We start from the raw sequence: 27015 nt of genomic DNA, 5'->3' as shown, positions 1-27015 counted from the left end.
TACAAGTTTTTGTAATTTAAAATTATACATAAAATATAAGTTTATAGATTATATAGTAAATAATATATTGTAGGGTTAATGAGCCTAGGAATATGTGTTGGGTTGGCCTAAGAATGTTTGTTAGGCTAGCTAAAGGCCTAATCCGAGGACACTGAATGGTCCGAGGACGTAGGATTATCAACCCATGGGACACTACGGATGGATAAAGAAGTGGTATCTGATCAAGGTCATCCAAGGAGGTGGTTCCAGGAAGAGTATGTCATCGGCTATGTAAAGCCGAGGTAGGAGAAAGGCTGGTTGATGTCCACATGCGATGTTCTAGAAGATCCTATAGGTAAGGGTAAGCATGGTAGATGTAAGGGTGGTGAAATATCTAAGATAAAGCTGTTACCACCGCATTGAATGCTCTACAACTGTTTCTCTGGCCGCATTAATGAGGAAGTGATGCCTGAATATCAGGGTTCAGCCTTACAGCTGCTTTCAAAGACTTCAGGGGAGGTGGATAGGATAAGTATCTAAATCAGTAATTTGATCTATACGTGGAAGATGGGGAGAAGAAGGTGGATGATATAAAAGGAAGAGGAAGACGCTTAGAAAGGGAAATCGAGAAAACAGGAGAGAAAGCACTGTATACACTTTGGTATCCATAATGGTATCCTATCTTTGGAAGGGTGAGAGATAATATAAATCATCCTCAGCCTGGGTCTGAGGAGAAATTCTGTTACTTAAACAGTTCGTTGTACGTGATGTGGTAATCCAGCCCATCATTTTTGTTATTTAACATCGCTAGATACTAGATTTCACGCCCACTCCCTACAAATTTCATTGTATTGAGCTTTTTGGGCCTATTCCCCTATTCCTATTGGGCTTGGGTACAAATTGTGACCTTACATATATGATCGACAGAAAATTTGACATGTGTGTTAAGAGAATAAAAAACATACAATTCAATGGTTAAATTTTCAAAATATGTAGTAATGTTTTTTTTATTTAGTATTGTAGCCTTATGTTACAACTACTTTTGTAACTAAACTTTGTCCTAAAAATTAAATGTGATATTAAAAGAGGGGAGGGGGGGGGGTGTGGGAAGGGGAGAGAGAGAACTACATTCTCCATCAATGAAAGGATTGAAGTGAACAAGGAAAAAATAATAAAATTTTGTAGCGATTCAAATGGATTAAGTTAAAATAAATAAATACAGAATTCAAACTTGCAACATCCTTTTCAAGATTATCTTCAAAAAATTTCGTAATGTTGACAATAAGGAGACTACACAAAGTGTGTTTTGAAGCTTCTTAAGGATAGGTATGACTTATCTCTAGTACTTTTTTAAAAATGAATTTCCTTTTGTTTTAATGAGAAATTGCCACATTACCCACTAACTAAATAAAATGTAGATATTAAAATTCATTACTACTTGTTATTGTATATTTAAAACAAAAAAAAAACATGTTCAATTAAAAAAGGACTGGAGGCAAGCCAAACCCCTTAAGGATGAAGCATCAACTCAAAGTCTCATACACCAATTTTGTTTCTAAACAAAGCCTCAAAAAGCTGCAGAATAATGACATTCTCAAGATTGAAACACCCTCAATTGTTGCACCAGATTTACTCAAGAGAAGATTTCAATGAGAGCTAATTTGATCAAAATTCTAACTTATTCCACCTTCTACCAAACAATAAAAGAAGTCCACACCCCATCTTATAGCCTCAACAGAATCTAAAAATCTAACCAAGAACTTAAGGAATTAAAAGTAAAAAAATATTCAAATATTAATTTAAGCCAAAACACATTTGAAATTTCAAATAACAAATCACACCAATACCCAAAACTCACAAAACAATCACAATAATCTAAATCTAAATCATCCTAAAATTTTTCAAATTCCTCACTCATGAGTTACCACCACGATGGAATTGGTGGCCACATTAAAGCTGTCCTCGTTCAACCTCAACTTCAAGGCAAACCGAGCACAACTGCACAACATGGGGCCGACATCATTATTGCATTGGTGAACTTGTAGCTTTTTTGCAACTTCAACGACCAATTAGACATGTTGATGACGAAAAAATTGTCATGCTAGATCAAGTTGTTTTGGTATGTCAATATGAGGTTTTCCAAGCATATTAGTCAAAAATGGACATGGTGGGGGAGCTATTGGAGTCTCTCTTTTTTGGTTGCTAGAAGAGGAGCTATTGGAGTCATGAATCATTAGGTAAGTAAATTTTATTGCATAAAACTAGGATAGAAATCAAAGCTATGTTGTTTTGAAGAAGATTTAAGGAGAATTTTATAACTGAATGGACAAAAAGATCAACTCAACAACAAATGTCAACTTTGAGGATGAAAATAAAATGACAAAATAAAACTTTATGGAAGAAAATAGGCATTCATTTTAACTTAAAAGGTGTAGTTTGTATTTTTTTTGCATAAAACGTACCACACACTATTTCAAATTGATTCTATAATTATTTATTTCCTTTTATATTTTCTTCTTAAAAAATTTGTACAATGCCTAACACATGAAGGAATGTCCAAACTTGACAAAAACCCAAAGAAAAAAAAAACGAACAATGAATAAGATCGAAACTTCAAAAAATGATGCTTGCTAAGTTGCTATTGTACAATTAGAGTGCCTAGACCATATTGAAAGTTGCAGGTTTGCAACTAAAGAAATTCAGATATAAATGCCCTATTTTACTTAGAGAGACAATTAAACTGATAAACAAAATCATAATCATAAGAAACTCTTCCATACCATGTTAAAAGTTTGAGGAAACTAAGCTGATTAAGCAAAATTCCAATCATGGTTTTGTTTTTATTGTTTAACACAAAAAGAACAAGTAGTACAAAATAGCAGGTTCAAAGAATATCATTTATTCATAATCAAATTGACAAATCCAACTCCTTTTCCACTTCTAAAATGGGTTAAATTTGTGAACTGTTTTGGCAGGAGTATCATATTTTTGTAATATATGAATATATAAATAATTACATATAAAAGTAAACCACAGTGAACATGCTTTTTTTTTTTAAAAGTAAAAATAAAAATTGATACATACCACTCCAGGCAACCTTGACCATCAAAATACTATGTGCTCCTAGCCAGTTGCCTGCTTATCTTCGCCCAATTACTGCAAAGATGATAGTACACCAAGGTTTGTGTAAATAATTTGTAATGTTTATCTCATGAAGGTGTTTATAGTGAAAACATATAAGAGAGAGAGAGAGAGAGAGAGAGAGAGAGAGAGAGAGTTCCAACATCATGCTTGGCAAAGTCAATATTCTAACTCAGTTTCAAAAAATAATAAAACAATGCTTTATTCCTTCCTTATTTTCTCATGTTGACATGGTGCACCATGATTAAGGGTGTTTAAAAAAAAAAAAAAAAACCATCCACGACAACAAAGAAACTTCCAAGTCCAGACTCAAAAACCAGATGACCATACAGAATTTGAGTCAGTCAATAAACTATGGAGGAAAACAAATAACAACATTTATGAACTTATTCTTTTTAGGGTAAGATTACCCCAATACCATTACTGAAAAACTAGTTTATTCATAAAAGTTCACATTTGATTTTTTAATTCGTAAAAAAAAAGAACTTACAATTCAATTGTATAATTAATCGTATATGTAAAAAAAAATTATTCTGGTAAATCATTGATCAACCTCTTTTAAGACTATACTCATATTTGGTTTTTGAAGGGGAAGATGAAGAGGAAATGTGTGCAATTAGAGATGTAGACATGGCAGTACGTAGTAATGAGATACTGAGATGGGAAAGCTAAATAAAAATGTGACATGCCTACTAATGTTAATTTTGGAAACACATCTAATTAAGAGCATTCAGTACAAAACAAAAATGCTAAGTATGAAATTACAGAAATTCTATGATTCAACGTATTAATTGTTTCGTTTCCCGTATTATACTTGTAAAAAAAAAATACTTCAACTTAATTGAACTCCAATACTTTTATTGATAGTATAATTGTTTATTTTGTTAAGGCATTTCATTATATATAACAACTAGTTGCTAGCTCATGCGATGCACGGGATAATTTAAAGAAAGTTGTTGACAATTATTTTTGTTGAAAGTAAGTAATTAACTTACCGAAAGAAATAAGTTTTTGTTGACATTTTTCATTCAGAATAATTTTCATAAACTTAGAAGAGTTGGTGTTACATTCCATCAATGATCAATAGAATCTTTTTAAAAAAAAATCATACCCAACAGCTATATAAAGATGGCCGAATCCCAATTACACTACCAAAAATAACCTATAATTATATATATATATATATATATATATATATATATATATATATATATATATATATTTATATATAAATTACATTCCCACTTTTTTTGACTGACCACACAGAAATCGTTATTAAAAAAATAATAACAATAAAATAATAACGCAATGATACAAAAAGAGAGAGAGGGGGGTATGAAAGATAAATTTGACATAGACACTAGAAATTAATATTGAAAACTAAGAGCATACTTAGAAACTTCAAACTTCAAAGAGTCTCTCAAGTATATAGAGCCCCTAAAACAATTGGGGTAAAAAACCATTTTGAGAGCGGAATATATTCTTAGATCCCTTCATAAATTAAAATAATAAACAAAATAAGCCTTTCATAGTCATCGTTATTATATTTCTGCAGAAACTAAACATGATAATCAAAATAACAAACTACAAAATTTGTACTAAAATTATAAACTTTGACACTTTCAATGACAATAACTATCAAACTGGTAGCAAGAAAAATAAAATTTGAAATCATAATGGTGATTAAGTTATAAGCTTACTATTTCAATCAAATTTAATAGAAGATTGGAATAATCCAAAAAAAAAAACCAAAAAGTACCTCTCAAAATATGATTTTGAATAACATTTAGCACCAACTTAACAATAAATTAAGGATAATTAACATATTTTAAATAGGAAAGTCATTTTGGAAACATCATATATCCAAGTTTCAACCAATATAATCAAATCCAACTACACCAACACATATTAGAAAATTCATATAAGGTTAGCACAAAATGTTGCTTAGATAAGCATATCAAAGCACTCTACAAAATAGAAGTTTTAGCAAAGATGTGAAAAAGAATGGCTTACTAAATGGGCAGATAATGTCACCTACTTAGGATTATTAGGTTGCAGCCAATTTGATCAACAGAACATTGTAGGATATAAAACATTGCAGAATAAAGTTGAAAGAAGAAATCTTTTTAAGCATAATTTTTTAATGTTACGATGTGCTCATGCTCATTATCTTGAGCATATATTAATCGTTTCCATTGAAAAAAATACCACAACTTATCAAACAAAAAGGTAATAATTTTTATGTAATTCTTTAGACTATCTTGTGTGTTTATTATAAAAAAAAAAGATTGATTGAAATGGTGAAAATCTCAACTGGGTTTCACACTACAAACAATGGTGCATGTTTAAAAGCATACAAACAAACACAATATACACACTCATATTAGATGTATTGTGCATATTTTGAAAGAGGAATTTTTTCAAATAGTTGAACTGCATTCAACTGAGAAGCAAACCTTTTAAAGTCATATAAGATTTAAATAGTCAAGTCATTCTAAAAACATCATATAGCCAAGTTTCAACCAATATAATCAAATCGAATAACACCAATACATATTAGACATTTTATATAATTCATACACCAAGTTCCAAACTGTGTTTTTTCAAAATAATTGAAATCTAGAAGGCAGAGAAGCAATTGGGAGGGGAATACTAGAGGTAGGGAAACGTGACCAATACCCAAATAGTGGAGAAGATACATGACTGGAGTGGAGACAAATAAGGCTAGCGTTTTAGGGTTTGAGAGAGGAGCAGAGTGAAGCGTGACTAAAAGATAGAAGAAAGAAGCAGATGACAAAGGGGCTGCATGAGAGACCGAGAGTTGGTCTATTAAAATAAAAAGAAAAAGAAAATAGTGGTGACGTGAAAAATTGTGGGAGTTTCAGATGTTTTGGTTATATATATATATATATATATATATATATATATATAAAAGAATACATTACTCTTTATTAAATTAATCTAAATTGTAAAAATTAAAATTATTAATAATAATAATTTTTTTTTGGTTTTTCATGGGGTGTTGGGGTCAGCTTACATGCACCTCAACTAGTCCCCATTTGCGGTGGGATCTTACCGCTAGCCACAAGCTACTGAGCCACACTTGGTGGTTAAAATAAATTTAATGAAATCGCCTTAAAAAAATTATTACGCTCAACGCGTAAGTTCGCGGCTAGTAAGGAATATCTCATAAAAATAATATGCAAAATCTAAATTATACCCTTTTAGTAAGTTTGGGTAAATTGTCATTCCATTGATTGCTCCATTGCTCTTTATAAAACGGATACTATTCACATATGTGATACATTGTTTTCTTGGATTTAATGGCATTTTATAGACAACAATTGATAGAAAGACCAATTTGACAAAACTACTAAAACGTTTGACGACTAAAATGACAAAAATCAAATTTTAAGGACGAGAATAACAATTTGCCAAAATTTCAAGGGTATAATTTAGATTTTAACCTAAACAAATAGTCTTAGAAAAAAGTTTAGCTCAAAACCAATTGGGAGCTAAGTTTGGGTAAATTGTCATTCCATTGATCCCTCCGCTGCTCTTTATAAAACAGATACTATTCACATATGTGATACGTTGTTTTCTTGGATTTAATGGCATTTTATAGACAACAATTGATAGAAAGACCAATTTGACAAAACTACTAAAACGTTTGACGACTAAAATGACAAAAATCAAATTTTAAGGACGAGAATAACAATTTGCCAAAATTTCAAGAGTGTAATTTAGATTTTAACCTAAACAAATAGTTTTAGAAAAAAGTTTAGCTCAAAACCAATTGGGAGCTACCTTCCTCCAACCTATTATGTGGTAATTAAAGAGGTCATCCGTGCATAGAATTAGTCACATGACCTTTTTAAATAATTCACAGCTTATCTTATAAATCACCACCGTAATAAGTTGGAAAAGATAACTCTAAATTGATTTGGAACCAAACTTCCAAGCCAAACTTTTGCTTCTACATTCCCTATTCTTTGGATTGCCAGTGAATCTTCTAGACCTTTGCTTGGAGAAACAAAAGAAAGGGTCTAAAGAAAATAACATCTTATACTTTGGAAGCACCTTTGAGGGAGTTGTATTTAGGCAGTAAACTTCTATCTCATGTATTAGCGGATTTCTCCGACAAAAGGGAATTTTTATATTTTTTAATAGAAAAACTAAGCGAAAGATTTTATTGAAAACTAAACAAATTACATCAGAACAGTCTAACCTCCTCAGAAAAAATCTCCTCAAAACAGGGAGGGCCAACTGAAGTTATAACAAAAGATTGGTTAATGAGCCATCCTGCCAGAGCCTGAGAGGATTGGCTTCTCTTGGAACTCAGTTGAAAGAGATATTTTTATCTGTTGCATTCAGAGGAGCTGAATATCTTTAACCAGAGATTTGCTGTTCTCCAAGGAGTCAAGGAGCACTGGCCTAATATTCTGGTTGTCTTCTTCTATGATGACATTACTCATATTTAGTTCAATTAAGGATAGGACAGCCCAGCCTCAGCTTTTGCTTGAACAGGGGTACTGGGGCTCACCCTTTTAAATAAAATTTGAATTTATGGTGTTACGGGCAGACGCTTTCTGATTCAATTTGGTCGTTTAGCCTAGCGTGATAGTCACTTTATAATTATAAATAATTTTTGTTTAATAAATAAAGGAGGCAGGGCCAGAATTTAAGTTTTTAAGAAAAAACTTATCACATATATACATTTAAATTATATTAGAGTATAATTTTTATTTCAAAAAAAAAACTCAATACTTTTATATTTTCAATGGAGAAATACAAGAATCAATTATGTATATAAAAAAAATTAATGAAGTTGTGATGTTTATTATATTATTCTTGGTGTGCCTTCTTTTTAGTGCGTAGATCTATAAGAATTACTTTATGGAATATTAAAGCTAATGCAATGGAATAAGGAGAGAGATAAAGTTTTTCAGCAAACTAATTTTGAAAGAAACTCATTAAATTATTTTAAATTGGTGATGTGTCCTTCTAACTCTAAATCCCACACCAGCTATGGTTAATTTTGGTTAGTTGCGTTTTATCGAAAAAATAAATAAAATTCAAATTATGGGTAGTGTAGGGTTTAGATGAGTCAAGTTGGAAGGATACATGCCACCATTTTAAATTAGTTTGAAAAATTTTACTCCAAATTAATTTGAAGATAAACTTTATTCTAAAGAAAGGGAAAGTGAAGTTTTAATGAAGGCAGTAGCAAATTCAATACCAGCTTTTACTATGAAATTGCTTCAGGCTTTCGGATTCAATGCATGATGAATTGCAAGGACTTATGAGAGATTCTGGTGGGGCCAAAAGGACAACGAGCATAAGATTTGTATCGGTTGGTTGGCTGGCTTGGGGAGAAAACGTGTATATCAAAGGTATTTTCCAAGGTATACAAGTTGAAGTATATTCCAATTTCTTAGTTCTTGTGAAACAAAACGCATCTTATGCTTGGAGAGTACATTACAATTCCAATTTGTGACTTTTAAAATCATTTTGTAACTTGATTGCAACTTTTCAAGTTTTGAGAACTAGATTGAAACTTTAATATTTTCTAGATATCAAATATATATATATATATATATATATATATATATATTTTTTTTTTTTTTTCAGATTAGTCATTTCATCATTACTAGTTGTTTAAAAAAGTGTATTCCATACGTGAATGATGTCAATTTTATAAATATCAATGGATGAAATGACTAACGTTATGAAAAAATTAAAAGTTCAAGGATTAAAATGACAAAAATTAAAAAATTTAACGGTGAAAATGACAATTCACACAACTATGTGCATCTTCACATTTTTTATTTTATTTTATTTAAGATTCACTAAATTCCCTTTGAGAATATCAATTCTACAATGAGCTATAAAAGATCATGGTCTACAGTAAAGTATTTGATGCAAGTTAGATCATGCGTCTTTAAAAGCTACTTTAACATGACCCAAAATTCAAAATTGTTGCCTAGGAGAGAGAGATAATTAGATAGTCATTTTCAAAATCTCAATAACATTCAAAGAAAGTAACAAAGCATTACATTCCATAAGGGGAAGCAAACGCAATGAAAGTACAATTTGTAAAGGGTAACATTGAATGGGGCCTATTGAAAGGTTGATAATCTAAGGCTGGCGTGGCAAAACTTTCTTAATTTCTTAGTTATAAAACTTTTTTCCTAAGTAATTTTCTAAAGAAAATGCTAACAAATACCCTTAGGACAATGGTTAACAATCCATTTAAAGAAAATTTTTATGAAAAAAAAAAGCAATTAATGTTTTGACAGTTTTTTTTTATATTTCCCATAAAAGTAGTGGTGTCAAAACTTTCTTAAAATGGATTGCTTACTTTTGCCTTCAACTTCTAGTACAGTAAAACTAGTCACTAAAGCAACACAAAACTTTACATTTAAATACTACAAGTGTGGAGAAGCCGGGCACAAGGCCACAGATTGCAAGAAAGGGGGAGTTAATGCTCAAGGCAAGGGTAAAGCTTTGATGATTAAAGGTTGTGAAGACTAGGAAGATGAAGAATTTCCAATATATGAAGAAAAAGAAGAAGAAGAAATGTTTGATAGTGTATTGATAATTGAAGACAATAGAGGAGGGGAATGCATTCAAGAACCTGTATATGATCAATACGTGGAAGAAGAAGAAGATGCCCATATAAAGTAAGAAGAGGATTTATCATTAGTAACAAACGTTTTGCAAGTTTCGAAGAAAGAAATGAAGAATGACGAGTGGCTTAGAAGAAGTAGTTACGAGAATATGGTGTCACAAGAAGTTATTAACAATCTTGAATTGAAGAATCAAGACCAGCCCCAACCACAAAAGTTATCTTACTTCAAGAAAGGAGGTGAAGTTAGAGATTCTAGAAAGTGCTTAGTGCTTAATTAATGACTTTCAAGATTATGTTCTTTGTGAAGTGACACCCATGGATGTTTACCATCTCTTACTCTGGTGTGAAAGATGATGTCCATATCAAACCATTTCGAGTGAAAGGAGTAACACATCTAGCTTATACAAGAAAAGAGATCATTACACATTGCAGCCAAAGAAGCGGAAAGCTAGTCCCAAACCAATGGTCAAATTAAAGAAGGTTGGATGCAAGAGCATCTGCATGGCTGCTTACACTTGTAGCCTTGACACAAAGCAACAATAGACCTTAATCTCTAGCATGATGTAGTAGCTTAATACAACAACTAATGAAAATGCAAATCAATAGAACTACTAGATCATATGCATATTCTCCAACAGTTCCAATGTGCATCACTTGCTACCCTGTCATGCACCAAATCATCTTACAACTAGCCACACTTGAGGACAAGCGTGTTTCAAAATGAGATAGTCTTGATGCAGTTCATTTTTAAAGCTAGTCGTTTACTAGTGTTTATGTAGTATGATAAGTAGATCATTTTTAAAGCTAGTTGTTTACTAGTGCTTAGTTGACAGATTGTTAGTGATAAGGGGCAATAGCCAATTAGTTAGTTAAAGATGTTTGTTAGGCTTTGGCCAATCACATGGCAGCCACATGGTAGGTTCTTGTAACTAACTTTCTATCCAATCAGCAGCTTGCCTATGTATCTATAAATAAGCAAAGCTACCTTTATTGTAACTAGTTGAATTTGAATCCAAGAAATTTGCCTATAAGGTATTATTCCAAGAGTATGTCTCTTCAAGAGCTAGTTTATTATTTCTTTTCTCTAAGCAACTTAGCTTTCTAAAACATCTTTCATTTTCACCATTTTTTCTCCGTCACACAGAGTCATGGATTTGCATACGCATGGTCAAGCATGCATACACATCCCTGCCCAGAAACACAGCAAGCAACACATAGTCAAAACTACCTCTAACTAACCTAGCATGCTTTCTAACTATCAAAGCAATAAACCTAAACTACATAGAAGATAATCAAAGCAATAAAACAGCAATAGAAATGAAAAAAAAAGGAAGGAAAAGGTAAGAATTAGTACCTCACACAAAAAGCTACAACATTCAAAGTTATAGTGTTTCTTCATACCATATCTTCCATACAGGAGCTTAGGGCTACTCTACAAACAACCTATGTAGTTGTCATCAAGGCAATGGTGCGCTATTCCAACTAAAATTAGCCGAATTTCCAATAACATTCTTGAAAAAAAGAAAATGATAAAGAAGTGAGAGAGAGTGTGGATAAGGAAATTAAAAAAAAAAAAAGTTTCTTAAACTATTTGAGAAATTTCTTGCTTTCTTTATTAAATTATATATTTTTTTCTTATAGAACCATGTCTGCATTATATTTATTAAGAATAAAAGAAAACAATTCATAAGCAATCCATAGCATATACTTTTAAAGTAATTTAAATAGTCCACTTCTAGAATGAGGATTGCTGCAAATGAAAAAGCTAAACCTAAAATATTTTTCTGGTCAGACATACTAATGAAGATGAAAATTTTTGGTACATGTCAAACCAATACATTGTAATAAGTAAATATACATAAGCATGTGCACACTCCTAATATAAATAGAAACATAAAAATAAAAATAAACACGTATAATTATATATATACACACACACACACACAATAAATTCAATAATTGACATTTAGATATAAGTCATTAAGATCCTTAAACTTTTTGTGGTTGAACTCAGACCTTTTTTTTTTTGCCGTTTTATGGGGTGGCTTCGCCACTAGATTCTTGTAATAAACTTTTATTAGTTTTTGTTTTACTTCTATATGTCTCTATGTTTTTGTTTGTATATTGTTTTCAAGGAGTCAGAAAAATTAGGTTTTATTAGAGCAAATTTTAGTAATCACAATAAAATTTGTTTCCTTTAGCTTAGTATCTTACTATAGTAAATAAAGAAACCACTACAATTGTGTATTTATGTATAGATAAGGGTATGAAAACAATACAGTTGTGAAAATTATAAATATAAAAGTAAACATAAACATAAAAATGACAATAAATAAATATAAATAAATAATGAAAAGAAAAATAACCACTAAGTATTATGAGTGAATAGATAATTAATATTTTTAAGTTTTTCATTGAAATACACATTCAAATTTCCTTGAGGTGCTTAGTGAATCTCTATATAATCTATTAATATTTAAAATGGTTGATATTGATGAAATATGAGGAAAAAAAACCAAAAACACAATTAAATTATAAGATAGATTATCTTAAACAAGCCTTGATTGATCATACACAAAAATATTTTCCCAAAAATCATATAAAGACCATTAAAATTGTCAAGGCAGTTAATTCTCACTAATATGAATTCTGCTACACATAGAAGACTTGCAACAATATGCTAATTTCAATTTTTATTAGGAACCAGACTAAAAATGTTACAAATAGATACATATACAAATTGCATAATTACATACCTAACAGGAGCTTAAAACCACTCTTTAAATCGCAGATGCAGTTGTCATTAAGACAGTGATGTGCTATTACAACTTAGATTACCCGAACTCCTGATAACATTCTTGTAAATAGAATATGATAAAGAAGAGGTAGAGAGTATGGATGAGGAAAAAAAAGTTGTTTAAACTATTTGAAAATTTTGATTTCAAAAATAGTTCTTGCTTTTTTTATTAAATTATGTTTTTTTTTTCTTATAAAACTGTCTGCATTATATTTATTAGGAATAAAAGAAAATTATTCGTAAGCAATCCATAGCATATACTTTTAAAGTAATTTAAATAATCCACTTCTAAAATGAGGATTGTTGCAAATGAAAAAGCTGAACCTAAAATATTTTTCAAGTAAAAAATGCTAGCGAAGATGCAAATTTTTGGCACATGTCAAACCAATACATTGTAATAACTAAATATCATATGCATGTGCACACTCCTAATGTAAATAGAAACATAAAAATAAAAATAAACATGTATAGTAATATAAACACACAATAAATTCAACAATTGACATTTGGATATAAGTCATTAAGATCCCTAAACTTTTTGTGGTTGAATTTTTTTTGCCCACTTTTGGGGTGGCTTCGCCACTGGATTCTTGAAGTATACTTTTATTAGTTTTTGTTTTATTTTTTGTATGTCTCTATGTTTTTATTTGTATATTTTTTTTCAAAGAATTGGACGAATTAGGTTTTATTAGAGCAATTTTTAGTAATTACAATAAAATTTGTTTGCTTTACCTTATTATCTCACCACTTTATCTTCTACTTGGCTTGGATTATTTGTTAGAATCAACTTCCATCAATTGGATTTTTTGTTTCCTAAAACAAGTTGGATGTGACTCAAATAATATACTTGAAGGTCCATTAACATATTGTGGCCAAATCACATTTTGAGCCTTGGTAAACCTTATTTTATCGGGATGGTACAGTTTGATGTGACGTAGTGTATGGATTTAAGCTTAATCCATGATAAATGAATATTTACTATATTTTTAATGATATTATTCACAGTAGGTAGGAGGGAACACTTACTCTTCTCTTCTTTTTCCTCTCTCTCCTGCAGCAATCTTCTCCCTTCCCACACCACCAAATCAAACCCACAACGAAAACAAAACCCACTAAACAAATCAGCCACCACACAGAATTTTGTTGCCATTTACCATTCAATATCTAACATTTTCGTTAGTTGTCACTGTGTAAAAGAATGTAGGAAACTAGCATCTCGAGTTTTATAAACTCGAGATCCAAGAAAAGCTCGAGCTTTTAAAACTCGATTTGTAGTGTTCGTCAATACCATTACGTGGACAAATTTTCCACGTGTAGCCACGTAGAAATTGAGTTTATACGACTCGAAATCTACACACGCCCATATTCAAACCTCTCGCTGAAACAATCACACTCTCTCAACCTCACTCAAACACTCACACTCTCTCAATCTCTCATACGCTCTCTCTGAAACACTCTCACTTAAAATTCAAACACTCTCACTCAAACACCCAAACCAGTCACCCTCAACCCCTCGGCGTTCAACGGAAATCACCCTCACCCTCAAACGGTCTCCTCTTTCCTCACAACCGGCTTCAGGCGATCCTTTAAAATCCCTTTTGTCCCTACCAACGGAAGTTTGCAGGTATGTTTTTGAGCTTTTTAAATAATTATTCCATTTGGGTTTTGCCAAGTGTTTGTGTTTGATAATGTCTGTTGTTAGTGCTTTAGTTTTTCTTGTTAGTGTAAGATTTAAGTTAGACGAATTTGGTTTGTTACTTGTTGTATGATTTGGGTTGCTGGCATATTCTGTTTTTGTCTCTGTTTTTGTTGGTTTCTGGGTAATAATGCTTGATATGTGTTTAGCTGTTGGGATTAATGTTAGTAAAATCTTTGTTATGGGGTGGTTGCAAATGTTGCAGAACTCTTCCAAAGTGTAATACTTATAAAATGTGTAAGAATGATGCAAATTTCTTCATTGCGCTCAAAATTAGAGAAATTTGTGCTTTTATTTTTGTTCTTGGGTTATAATTACGAATTTTTTATAAAAAAATTGGGGCTTTTGAGTTTTGATACCTTATTTTTTTCTATGGAAAATTTAAAGAAAAAAAATTGTGAATTATTTTGTGCTTTTGAGTTTTGATACCTTATAAGGACATCGCTTTGTTTTGCATCAATATCAGAGTGACTACCCTGCAAGCAAATAAGAGATGCTATAAGCCATATAGAACATGTTTTAAGAAGCACCAATTTATATGAAACTTATGGGGAAAAAATCATAGAAAATGCACATATGGCAGCTTGATTTTCAAGTCTAGCACTTTGCTCTGAAAACATTTCATTTCAAAAATGTGACTGTAATGATCTTGAGCTAATTTCATCTTGGGCATCTAGAAACAAATGGTAAGACGACCATTCTTGGTCAACTTATTTCCAAGATATGATAGTGATACTATAAGCATTGTCTATAATTTTATAACACATTTAGCATCTTCAACTTGCCCAAATTGACATTAAAAATATTAAAATGACATTAAAACTCAACTTCCCCCTATCCACAAAATCAAATTGGTGTATTTGTATCAATTATATGAAAATTTCTTAGTATACTAGGCAAGATAATTCTAACTACTCTTTAACTTTAACAAACAACATCTGTTAGACTGTCACACTGCTGTCTTCAGAAAATTAAACAAATCTCTTTGGATTTAAACTTTACCTTAACAATTTGACAATCACCTTAATCTATTCAGTTCATCATGTTGAGCTTGGTTTTCCGGTATACAGATGGGTGCATTGGTGTCATAAAACAGAGTTTGAGTTTCAAGGGCATCATAACATCAAAACACATTTCAATTATAAGTATCCAAAAACTCTTGTTTTAGCATTCCCATTTAAATCATTCCTCCCTTTGTCCCAACTAGTTTTTTCTGTATTCCATTTTGAGATGTTGCAATATATAGTCTTATTTTGAATGGGGATCTATCTCATGTTTAGTCACATTTCCTTGCATGTAGAATAACATTCCTTTGCCCCCACACTATTAATGATGTCACAGTTGAGTATCTGAATGTTTGCAGTATGGAGCCTCGGATTGATGACGAGCCACAGATCTTGCACCTTGGTCCACTTGACGAGTCATTGTTGATGCGACAACGATATCATCGATCAGAGGACATTTGGAATGGCGAGGTGAAATATCTAGTTCTAACAACCGCTTTAATTTTTACGTTGTCTTTGACTTTTAGTTAGCAAGTTCTTTCAAAACACAATTTGTAGTTGTAACAATCGCTATAATTTTTATGGATTTTGCAGGACCTGGGCCCACTTATGTGTCGTGGTCGCACTAAGGAGATGGCAAGCATTTAGATGGGAGATAATTGGTTGATTGACATTATCAAGTTGCTAAGGTTGGAAGGATTGTTTGGGGTCCCTTCCAGAGAGATAGATCATTGCCTAATTTCGGCCCTAGTTGAGCAATGGCGGCCGGAGACGCATACGTTCCATCTTCCACATGGTGAGATGTCAATCACCCTACAAGATGTGGAGGTCATTTTCGGACTTCCTATAGACGGTGAGGTCTTGGTTGGGCCAACTGCTGTGGTGGATGGGGATTGGCGAGATCTGTGTATGGAGTTGCTTGGTTTTACTCCGGCGAATGACAACAAAACTTTGGTGGGGCAAAGAATTCTCATCAGCCGCCTTGTTCACGCCATTGCAGTGCCACTGCCTCATGACGCAACGGAGATGCAGATACACCAGTATGCTCGGTGCTATATTTTAGCGCTGCTAGGGGATAAGCTTTTCATGGACAAGTCGGGAGATAGGGTGCATTTGATGTTCTTGGTGTTCCTGCGTGACCTTCGTGATCCACCACAGTATAGTTGGGGTAGTGGTTGCTTGGCCTGGTTGTACAGAGAGTTGTGTCGGGCAAGCGAGAAAGGGGCATCGAAGATTGGTGGGGCGTGCACATTGGTCCAGTATTGGGCATGGACAAAGTTGCCATTCTTGTGCCCGAGGATAGAGCCCCCACCTGGATGTGATTATGGCCCATGGCCATATGCTCCACTTGCATTTAAGTAAGTATTTTTCTAATATTGTGTGTGCAATGTACTCTTCTTAGTAACTATAACATGGGTATTATCTTATCTTATGTTATTCGCTTATAACTGTAGGTGGGTGCGGGTGCCAAGCTCGAAGAGTAGGCCATCCGGCATGGCCTTGATCCACTATCGCGAGCAATTAGTTAGAATTCAGCCGGACCAAGTATGGCAAACAAAAATTCTGTTTGGTTATGTTAATTTTCCTTAAGAATATGATTGTTTCATCCTTTAACACATCTTCTGTTTTAATTTTTGTTTTTCCCTTTATCTATGTATTCTCCCTTGTTTTAATAAACTTGATGTTATGATAATTGTTTTTTGTTTCTATTGTAGATTGTGTGGCAGCCATACGAGGCAGACTTCGGCCACCTTCCTGACTTTTGCGTTGCAGGGAGGGATACGTGGACGGCAAGGGTGCCACTTGTGTGTTTTTGCATAGTAGAGATACACCACCCAGATTGTGTCCTTCGTCAGTTTGGGTTGGCACAAGAGCGGCCCGACCATGTTGTGTACGATGAAAGACTGCATTGAATAGACTTGCGTGGGAAGGTGGAGAAGAATTGGAGGGAGGAGCATGGACCGTATATCCTTACATGGGATATGGGACAACAACGACTTTGCCATGCACCTCCTCAGACTGGTGAGATGCCTCGCGATCATGACTATTACCGCTGGTACCGTCCAGTCACTCGAAAGTATGTCGACCGCAACAGCGCAAAATTAGATATATCGGTAATGTGTTCTAATTAGATATATCTTAGTTGAGTATTTGGGTAGATTAATAAGTACTATATTATCCATTCTACAATTGATACGTAAATGTCTCAAATCTAATTGTACTGGTTCTTTCTCTGTTGGAGATGCTTCCTGTGGGCAGCCGAGCCCACAACCATGTCCGACGCATCCTAAATGATCTGGCTGGGCTTGGTGGTGGTCCTGCACCAAATGGAGATGCAAACAATGGGCATGAGACTGAATCAGCAGCTATTGCAACCCCAAGCACAAGCGCAGCACCTGTGCGTACACCAACCCGTGCTACTGCAGCTAGGGGCTGTGGTGGGCCTGCTACAGCAAGCCCAAGCACAAGCGCAACTAGGGGCCATGGTCGGTCTGCTACAGCAAGCCGAAGGACAAGTGCAGCTAGGGGCCGTGGTCGGTGTGCAACAACCGCTCGGGTTGTAAGTAGTGTTGAGATACTTGCACCTATCCCGCACGCATCTCTCCAGCCCGAGGTCCCTCCACCCATGGTAGATGCATCTCCTCAGCCCGAGGTCCCTTCACCCACCCCACCTTTGCAGCCCAGTTTCGATCTCGGTATTCATTCTCAGTTGACCCCTCCTATGCACCCTGAGACACCCTCAAACCCATCCACCAGCTCCAGTGCACCCAGTTTGCCCATAGACCCACCCCGTACTGAACCCATGACAATGATCCCCACTCCTGGCCTGTACACAGAGCATCATTACCCACCTACCTCATCCTCATCTGACCCTCTAGGACCTCCAGTTGGGATTGACACTCTACAACCAGATACTGATGTACCGGACGAGCATCCCCCTCATCAGCCTTCACCCCCACGAGGTAGACCGCAACGTGCTAGAAGAGCTCCCACTTGTGGGACAGGTGGACACAAAATAGGACACAAAGACAGCTCTATGGTACGATACCATTAATTACGATGTATAGGTCTATTTTGCAGTTCACACACCTTATCATTTCACCAAATATTGATTGTATGCATCTAATGTCTTTGCAGCACGATGATGAGCCTAAGGATGATGCCCCGTAGCCTCCTCCCCCGCCCAAACATTACACGAGGGTTAAAAAACGCAAAATTGGTGAACCTTGAAAAAGAGGTTTGTTACAGAGGTAATGTCTAAGTCTCGGGATGTAAAGCAGTAAATTGGCAGGAACTCCTGCTGGTCAATCAAAGTCTCGGGATGTAAACCATGAAGTTTTAATGCTTTCTTTTCCTGCAATTGGTGGACAGGCTCTTGAACCCTTAGCACAGCTGATGGAGACTGCCTATATTGGTAGATTAGGTACTATCTGTTACTGATATATGATTCCTTCCTTCTGTTAATTTTTAATTTTAACACCTTCTTGGTAATATTTTGAGCCCCTTTCATTGGTTTAAATTTATTATAAAATAATAATGTCCTCTTTATGGTATAGGAAATCATGATCATGATGTGTGTTTAGTGGTCATTGGCTGGTTTTGTTCTTCTAAAACTAAAGTTATGTGAAGTAGGTGCTTTCCCTTGCTTTAGATAGTGTGGAGTCAATAGAAAACCATTGCTGCGTCTTTGATAATCAATATTTAGCTACTGTCGGGTTGGTTTTATAGTCCTAGAACTAAAGTTGTGAGAATGTTTGTGCTTTCGGCTGACTTAGTTAATGTGGCATTTAAGGCAATAGAAAACCATGGACGCGTCTCATGATTTAGGAAAACTTAAATTTAATCAACCTAAAAGTTATTTTCTTTTGGATTGGTTCTGATTTCTGGGTATAAGAGCTAAAATACACACTGGATTAACAATCATTATTATTATTATTATTATTTCGCTTTGGAGCTTTAACTCACCCCCTTTGTTTTATTATTCATAGGTCCTGTGGAGTTGGGTTCAGCTGGTATTTCCACAAACATCTTTAACTGCATATCAAAGCTATTTAATATTCCTCTCCTTAGTGTTGCCACTTCTTTCGTTGCTGAAGACATTTCGAAGAATTCAGTCAAAGATTCTGCTTCAGGTCAAGTAAAATTAACAGTTGATGCCTTGAGTGTTTTTGTTGATTGTATTTGATTCTGGTTTGATGGTATGACTATGAGTATATAACAGATATAGATATAATTGGTCATAATACTCGAGCATTTTTTTAACCCAATTCCTTTTGTGCCTTGTAATTTACTTTATTGCAATAAACTTTGTCAAAAGGGATGATATTAAAATCCTACAAGACATTGAGCAGTACTACAGTACTCAGATTGTGCAAAATGCCTATGAATGTTGCTGATCTAATATAAGTTTTGCTGGCCGTCTTGTGTGTTGATGCATCACAGTTGTGCGGTTGACGTAATTTTTAGTTTTGCTGGTAGAGGGTGAGATGACATTCTCCTGTGTTCTGTGACAACATTACATATGTTAAAGAGTTGGATTCTCTCCATTAAGATTTATGTGATTGGGAGTTCTCTGCATTGTGCTCACATTGTATGGGGGATGGGTTGTATTTTAACGAAAGTTTAGTTTCTGTAATTTGCTAGGTTTTTTTTTTTTTTTTTTTTTTTTTTTTTTTTTTTTTTTTTGTGATGAGAATTTTGGACTAGCAGTCGCTCTCTGTCGGTTTGTTTCTCTCCTCATGTCTTCTTATTTTTTTGGTGGTTGGCTTCGTAACATGACTTGCATTGAGTTTTTACTTTACTGCTATCTATGCTCGCCATTTGAATGTGTTTTGTACATCTTATTATAACAGCCAAAAACCACCTAAACCAGTTGATGTTTTTGAACAGTGATAGTATCTCTGCATGTGCCCTGTGTTGAGTACCTTTGCAACTTGTTTAAGCCTCTGGGCTGGCTCCTTTAATTTATTCAACATAGAACTATTTTTTTTTCCCATCTGATTTGTGTAATATAAACCAAAACACATCAACTATTACAGGTCCACAGGCATTCAAATTGAGGGATGCAATTAGAACGATTTTTATTAATATTTTTAAGGACATTCGAAGAAAAAAGGAAGTGGATGAGGTACATATAATATAGGATTATATATAGGATCAGGTCTGAATTAATACATATCTTTATTTATATTCCTTTTTATTTATTTATTTATTTTTTTTTTAAATTTATTTTTTATATAAAAAATCTGCACTTATTTAAAAAGGTAGGGAATAGGAGTGCATCTGATTGGTTCTTATGCTCATTCTGTGCTCGCGTTTGCCTTAGGGTAACCTCATCTTGCATCTGGCATGATATACTGATCTGGTTTAAATTTCATTTCGTGCTGCTACTTGCGGGGGGGTGATTTCATCTTGAGCCATATACATTTTCCTCTTGACAGGGAGGATTCTTTGTAAATTCAAATTGGTTTTTTGGAGCAATTTTGAAGAACAGTGTACTAACAATGACTAATGCTACGGACGCTGTACTGGCTTCTTTTGTTGGTTAACTATTAAATGGAAAATTGTAAATGATTTGAGTTCAAAATATTGGTCTGAGATTTATCTGTGGATCTTTAACTTATAGAAAAGCATAATTGAATACTAGAAGAATAGAAATTCTAAGTTGAAGATGAAATCTATGAATATATCATATTGCTATTAGAAGTATAACGGATGGGCTAAACTGCTCGTGAGTGGGAGTGATTTAAACATTTCTTCCCACTTGGCATTCATGAAAGTTTTTTGTTTTTGTTTTTATAATACGATAATCACAACAAATAGGAAAAGGGAATTGTGGTTCTCTTTATTGAATTACAAATTACAAGCCTCTTTTATGCATTTGTACTATAAAAAGTTTACAGAAACTAATCCTTCTATCCCGTTTGACAGTATAGTTTTAACACATTTTAACATATTTTAAATAACATTATCAAAACATTCAAATAACATATGGCATATTACTGTCTAAGTCAAACTCTCAATATTTTTTTTTGATAAGTAAGATGTTTATTAATATCAAAAATGTAACACCCTAGTACACAGGGAGTGTACAAGGGTTAAACAGTCAAGAACAAAAATTACAAGAATCTAAGAAATCAAGAAATGATAAAAATGTTTGGTTCTGGAAAGCAGTCAACCAATCTCTAAGGGTTCTAAAGAAAAATAGCTTCAAGTCTGAAATTGATCTCTCCTTATCTTCAAAGCACCTGCTATTTCTCTCTCTCCAAAGACACCACAATAAGCAATGTGGAACAATCATCCATATATGCCCATTTCGATGACTACCAAACCTGCCTTGCCAACACGCTAATAGCCCCACTACAGATTGTGGCATCACCCAGCTAACTCCAAACAATCCAAACACCATTGCCCACATATCCATTGCAACCGGACAATGGAGAAAAAGATGATCAACTGATTCACCATTGCACTTGCACATGTAACACCAATCCAAAATCCAAATCTTCCTTTTTCGTAAATTGTCAATCGTTAAGCACTTCCCCAAAGCCGCAGTCCAAACAAAGAAAGCAACACGAGAAGGAATTTTCTGTTTCCATATACTCTTCCAAGGAAAGCAACAATCATTGGAGCCCACTAAGAGACAATAATAATTTTTAACCATAAAACCCTTCTTTCTATCAAGTTTCCAGCACATCTTATCCTCACCAAATCCTTTCACCGAAGCACCATAAATAGTATCCATAAAACCAGCCAATGCCTCTGATTCCCGAGCATGCACACCCCTAAAGAAACTTACATCCCAAAAGAGAACTCCATTATCAAGCTTCATAAGCTCAGCCACACTAGCCTCCTTGTCTCTGCAAAATCTATACAATTCCGGATAACTGACTGCAAGGGAAGTCTCACCACACCAATGGTCTTGCCAGAATTTCACTCTTGACCCATCCCCAACATCAAATAGAATATAGCGAGAAAAAGAAGGCCATCCCTGACGAATATTTTTCCATAAACCCACGCCATATGGACCATTAACAGGCCTAGTACACCAGCCACCCCCTTCACAGCCATATTTCACCTCTATCACTTGCCTCCAAAAGGCAGTCCTCTCCATCCCAAATCTCCATAGCCACTTTCCAAGCAAAGCTTCATTAAAAAGTCTTATCTTCCTTATCCCAAGGCCCCCTGAAGCAATGGGACTGCATACATTAGCCCATTTAACTAAATGGAATTTTGGTTCATCTCCAATGCCACCCCATAAGAAATTTCTCTGTAGTTTCTCAATTCGGTTAGCCACAGCAACAGGAATAGGGAATAGAGATAGGAAATAAGTAGGTAAGTTAGATAGAGTGCTTTTAATTAAAGTGACTCTACCTCCCTTTGATAAGTACAGACGTTTCCATCCTGCTAATCTCCGTTCCATCTTTTCCAGAATTGGATTCCAGATTGCCTTATCCTTACATTTGGCTCCTAAAGGAAGACCCAAATACTTCATTGGAAGAGTACCTTGTTTACAGCCAAGAACAGTCAACAATAAGTCCAAATTATGCACCATACCAACAGGAACCAATTCTGACTTGCCCAAATTTATCCTTAAGCCAGAAACCACCTCGAACCAAATGAGGATCATACGGAGAAACAGAATTTGGTCCAAATCAGCACCACAAAAAATCAAAGTATCATCTGCAAAGAGAAGGTGAGACACCACCAAAGATCTTCCCTCTACAGAACCCACCCTAAAGCCTGACATGTGACCATCATGGGCAGCCTTTTCCAACATCCTCCCAAGGGCTTCCATAACCAATACAAATAACAAAGGGGATAATGGATCTCCTTGTCGTAACCCCCTGGAACTCTCAAAAAACCCACAGGGAGAGCCATTTATCAGAATAGAGAAACGAACTGTAGATATACAAAAGAAAATCCACTGACGCCATTTAGCAGAGAAACCACCCTTTTCTAACAACTGCATAAGAAATCTCCAGTTTACATGATCAAAGGCCTTCTCAACATCTAATTTGCAAAGTAATCCTGGCAAATCAGATTTCAATCTACTGTCAAGGCTCTCATTAGCAATAAGTACAGGGTCAAGAATCTGCCTGTTTCTCACAAAAGCATTTTGAGATGCTGAGATTATATCTTCCATGACTGTGCGAAGCCTATTGGCTAAGACCTTAGCAATGATTTTATAAACGCCCCCAACAAGACTAATGGGACGAAAATCTTTAACTTCAATTGCTGCATTTTTTTTAGGGATGAGGGTAATGAATGTTGCATTCAAACTCTTCTCAAACTGACCTTTAACATAAAAGTGATTAAAAACAGCCATAAGATCAGGTTTAAGAATTTCCCAACAAGCTTGGAAGAAAGCCATAGGAAACCCATCTGGACCAGGCGATTTGTCACCATTAAAATTCTTTATTACCTCAAAAATTTCTGCCTCATCAAAGGGTCTATCCAACCAATCTGCATTATCACCAGATATCCTTGGAAATATCAATACTTCTGGAAATGGTCTATCAACTTGCTCCTCAGAGTATAGTTTCTGATAGAATTGAGTAATACAATTAGCAATCATGCCTTGATCGGAAGACAAATTTCCATCTACCATAAGACTCTCAATGCCATTATTTCTTCTATGGGAATTAGCCATTCTATGGAAAAACTTGGTATTTGCATCCCCCTCCCTCAAATGCAACATCCTAGACTTCTGCCTCCAACTAATTTCTTCTAAGAGAGTGAGCTTTTCAATATCTGTACGGAGATTATTTTGTTCTATCTTTTCCTCAGCTGTTAAAGGCTGAATCTCTTCTCTAACATCCAAATCATTTAATTTGTTCCATAGATGCTGTTTCTTAATAGTGACATTACCAAACTCCTCTTCGTTCCACTTTTTTAGATCCAATTTCAAAGCTGCCAACTTCTTAGCTAGAATAAAACTAGGATTGCCTTGGAACAAGTAAGATGCCCACCAAACCTTCACTTTATCAACAAAATTCTCCAGCTTCAACCACATAATCTCAAAACGAAAAGGGGTTTTACCTCTCCGATGACTTCCCCCCTCCAACAAAATTGGAAAATGATCTGAAAGTACTCTTGAAAGCCTTTTTTGGGAGAACAACGTGAAGTGATCTGCCAAAAGTGGAGAGAAAAGAAATCGGTCTATTCTAGAAGCGGAGGAAGTATTAGACCAAGTATAGAGGCCCCCATCCATGGCTATATCCATCAACCCATGGAGAGAGATAAAATCTGAAAACTCATACATAGCCCGAGTACAGCTTTCAGCCCCTAATCTTTCTGAAGGGAAGCGGATTATATTGAAGTCGCCTCCAAGACACCATGGCACATCCCACCAACTAATTAGCCCTGCCAACTCCTCCCACATTTTCCTCCGCCTCTTATTTAAATTAGGCCCATAGACACCTGTAAACGCCCACTCAAATTGATCCCCAACATTTTTAAATTTACATGAAACAGAAAAATACCCCACTGCTTCCTCTACTTTTTCCACCACCCTTCGATCCCACATCAAAACAATACCCCCAGAAGCACCTTCAGAACCCAGGTAAAGCCAATCAACATATGGACAGCCCCATAAACTTCGAACAATTCCTCTAGTGATCCACTCAAGTTTGGTCTCCTGCAAACATACTATATCAGCCCTCCATGATCGCAATAAATTACGAATCTGAAGCCTCTTCTCAACCCGATTCAGACCTCTGACATTCCAAGTAATGATCTTCAACTTCATTTAGAAACAGATAGTGCTCGCACCCTACTAGTACCAATCCGCCTAGAAGAAGTAGAACCATAATTAACTGAACTGAATAGACCTTTTAGCTCTCTGATACCTCTCACTCCTGAACTCTTAAATTCACGTGCTTTAGTCTCCAAAGTAGCCCTACGTTGCAATTCAGCCTCAACAGCTAGCAAGAAATTTGTTGCTTGATTTTCCAACCCTTTTAATGATATGCCCAGGAAATTATCAAACCCATTGAATTTACTTTGAAACCAGTCAGAGTACGATTCCCTCTTTACTGGACTCTTCAGTCCTACAAATTCCTTTTCTTCCATGCCCAATGGTAAAGAAAAGGCCAGCGGTTCCACCGCTATAGGTGACAAACCCCCTTCATTAGGCAACTCAGCAACCTCCGAATATGTGTCCGAAACCCAGTCCTCCACAATTACTTCATCCCCTTCAAACTGAGCTGATGACATCTCCAAAGGGTCTGAATACTTCAATGGAACCAAAGCTAGCTGTTTCTGCACTTCTAGAGCCTCCGTGACTTCACTCGGTGGCAGAGAAATTTGTATCGGAACCGCCACTCTCCTTCCATCTCTCAATTCAAGCACCCACTGATCTGAATTCCCCCATTTCTTGATAACATTGCCGGAATGCTCCTGAAGTAGCAATCGGATGTCTCGCTGCAAAGTGTCTTCGCCATCAGAGGTGGTTGCTTGCTCATCAGCCTCGTCGGAGCCAAGGGACTCAGTATCGGCCCCGTCAGAGTCAGAAATCCCCGTATCGGCATCAATATCGGCATCATCGGCGAGCTTCAATGACTGGGCTATCGTCGGAAAGCTACAGGGATCAACTTGAGGGTGCATCGGCGAAGCAAGCACTGCGATACTGCTTCGGGATTCTCTCTCATTACTTACCGTAACCGAAGGTACAGAACTCCCAGATTGTTGGGTCTCTCCAGTTGATAAAGAATGAAGATGGGTTTGTATCGGTTTGGGCCGCCAGACTTGTATGGGTTTGGGCTTGGGCTTTGGTTTGAAGGGAGCTATAGACTTCATAGAAGGGTTGGGCTTTATAACCTCCTGAACGTTGGACCACTGAACCTGCCATCTACCATCCGACCCACACTCCAAACCCATGGAGATCTCCAGCGATACAGTTCTGCCATTTATATCGTGGACTTCAAACGGAAGTTTAGCCTCAGAACTCGCAAGATCTTTTTCAGCATTCAATTCACGAGAATCATGGGTATGATTGCGCAATTTTGTTGTGTTTGAATTTTGAAAATTTGGCAGTAATGACTTTCCTTTCTTGCTACCACCATGCCCTCTCCGATCAGTCTCCGCCGTTGCCATCAAGAGAGACTTGGACTTCTCCACTGTCTGCTTCAAGACAGCTTGTGGTTGGGAGCTGATTTTCGACTCAGGAACAAAGACTTTCCGCAAGTGTAGCCCAAACCCTCTCCACCCACTACCCAATTTACCTTCTGGCACCACAATAAAGCCTTTCCGCCGGCCATGGACAAGTTCCGAGATCATAAAAAATCTGCCATGAGGATTGGAACCTAATTGCAAGATAAATACCTTGACACCCTCTCTAAATGTTCGTGCAAAATTTCCAGTAGTTACATTAGAGATGAGATCCTCCACAATAGTTAGCAGACGTTTTGCACCCTCTTTGCCCATGAAAACTGATCGGAGAGAATCTCGGTTTCTCTCAAAAATGCGTAACATAAAATAAGTTCCTCCCTCCTCAACAGAGAACTCAAAGGTCTTGGACTCCACGAAAAAGAAAATGGAACCTCCCATATCAACAGAGTAAAAACCACAATTTTGTGACTAATCCGAGGTAGCCAGGCCTCAAATTTTGTGACTAATCCGAGGTAGCCAGGCCTCTTTGTTCCATTTACCTAATTAATTATATTCCTATCTGAATTATTACTAATGTTTACACAAGTGCTTTCATTTTAGGAGTTACAAATATCATTAACATGATAGTTTATCACAAATCTATTGTCATGGAAGG

The 27015-nt window shown here is 35.4% G+C and overlaps 1 long non-coding RNA gene across 1 annotated transcript; it reads left to right on the top strand.

The window, feature by feature from the left end:
- The first annotated feature begins 16530 nt into the window (after positions 1 to 16530).
- LOC142619365 (uncharacterized) lies at positions 16531 to 17088 on the top strand. The gene is made up of 3 exons (XR_012841486.1): positions 16531 to 16606; positions 16703 to 16793; positions 16964 to 17088. It is a non-coding gene; the product is annotated as an uncharacterized LOC142619365 (long non-coding RNA).
- Positions 17089 to 27015: the final 9927 nt, after the last annotated feature.

The sequence above is a fragment of the Castanea sativa genome, chromosome 12 (assembly GCF_040712315.1).
Source record: "Castanea sativa cultivar Marrone di Chiusa Pesio chromosome 12, ASM4071231v1".
NCBI lineage: Eukaryota > Viridiplantae > Streptophyta > Magnoliopsida > Fagales > Fagaceae > Castanea > Castanea sativa.
Note: the sequence above shows the minus strand (reverse complement) of the source record. Positions and strands in the feature narration are given on the sequence as shown.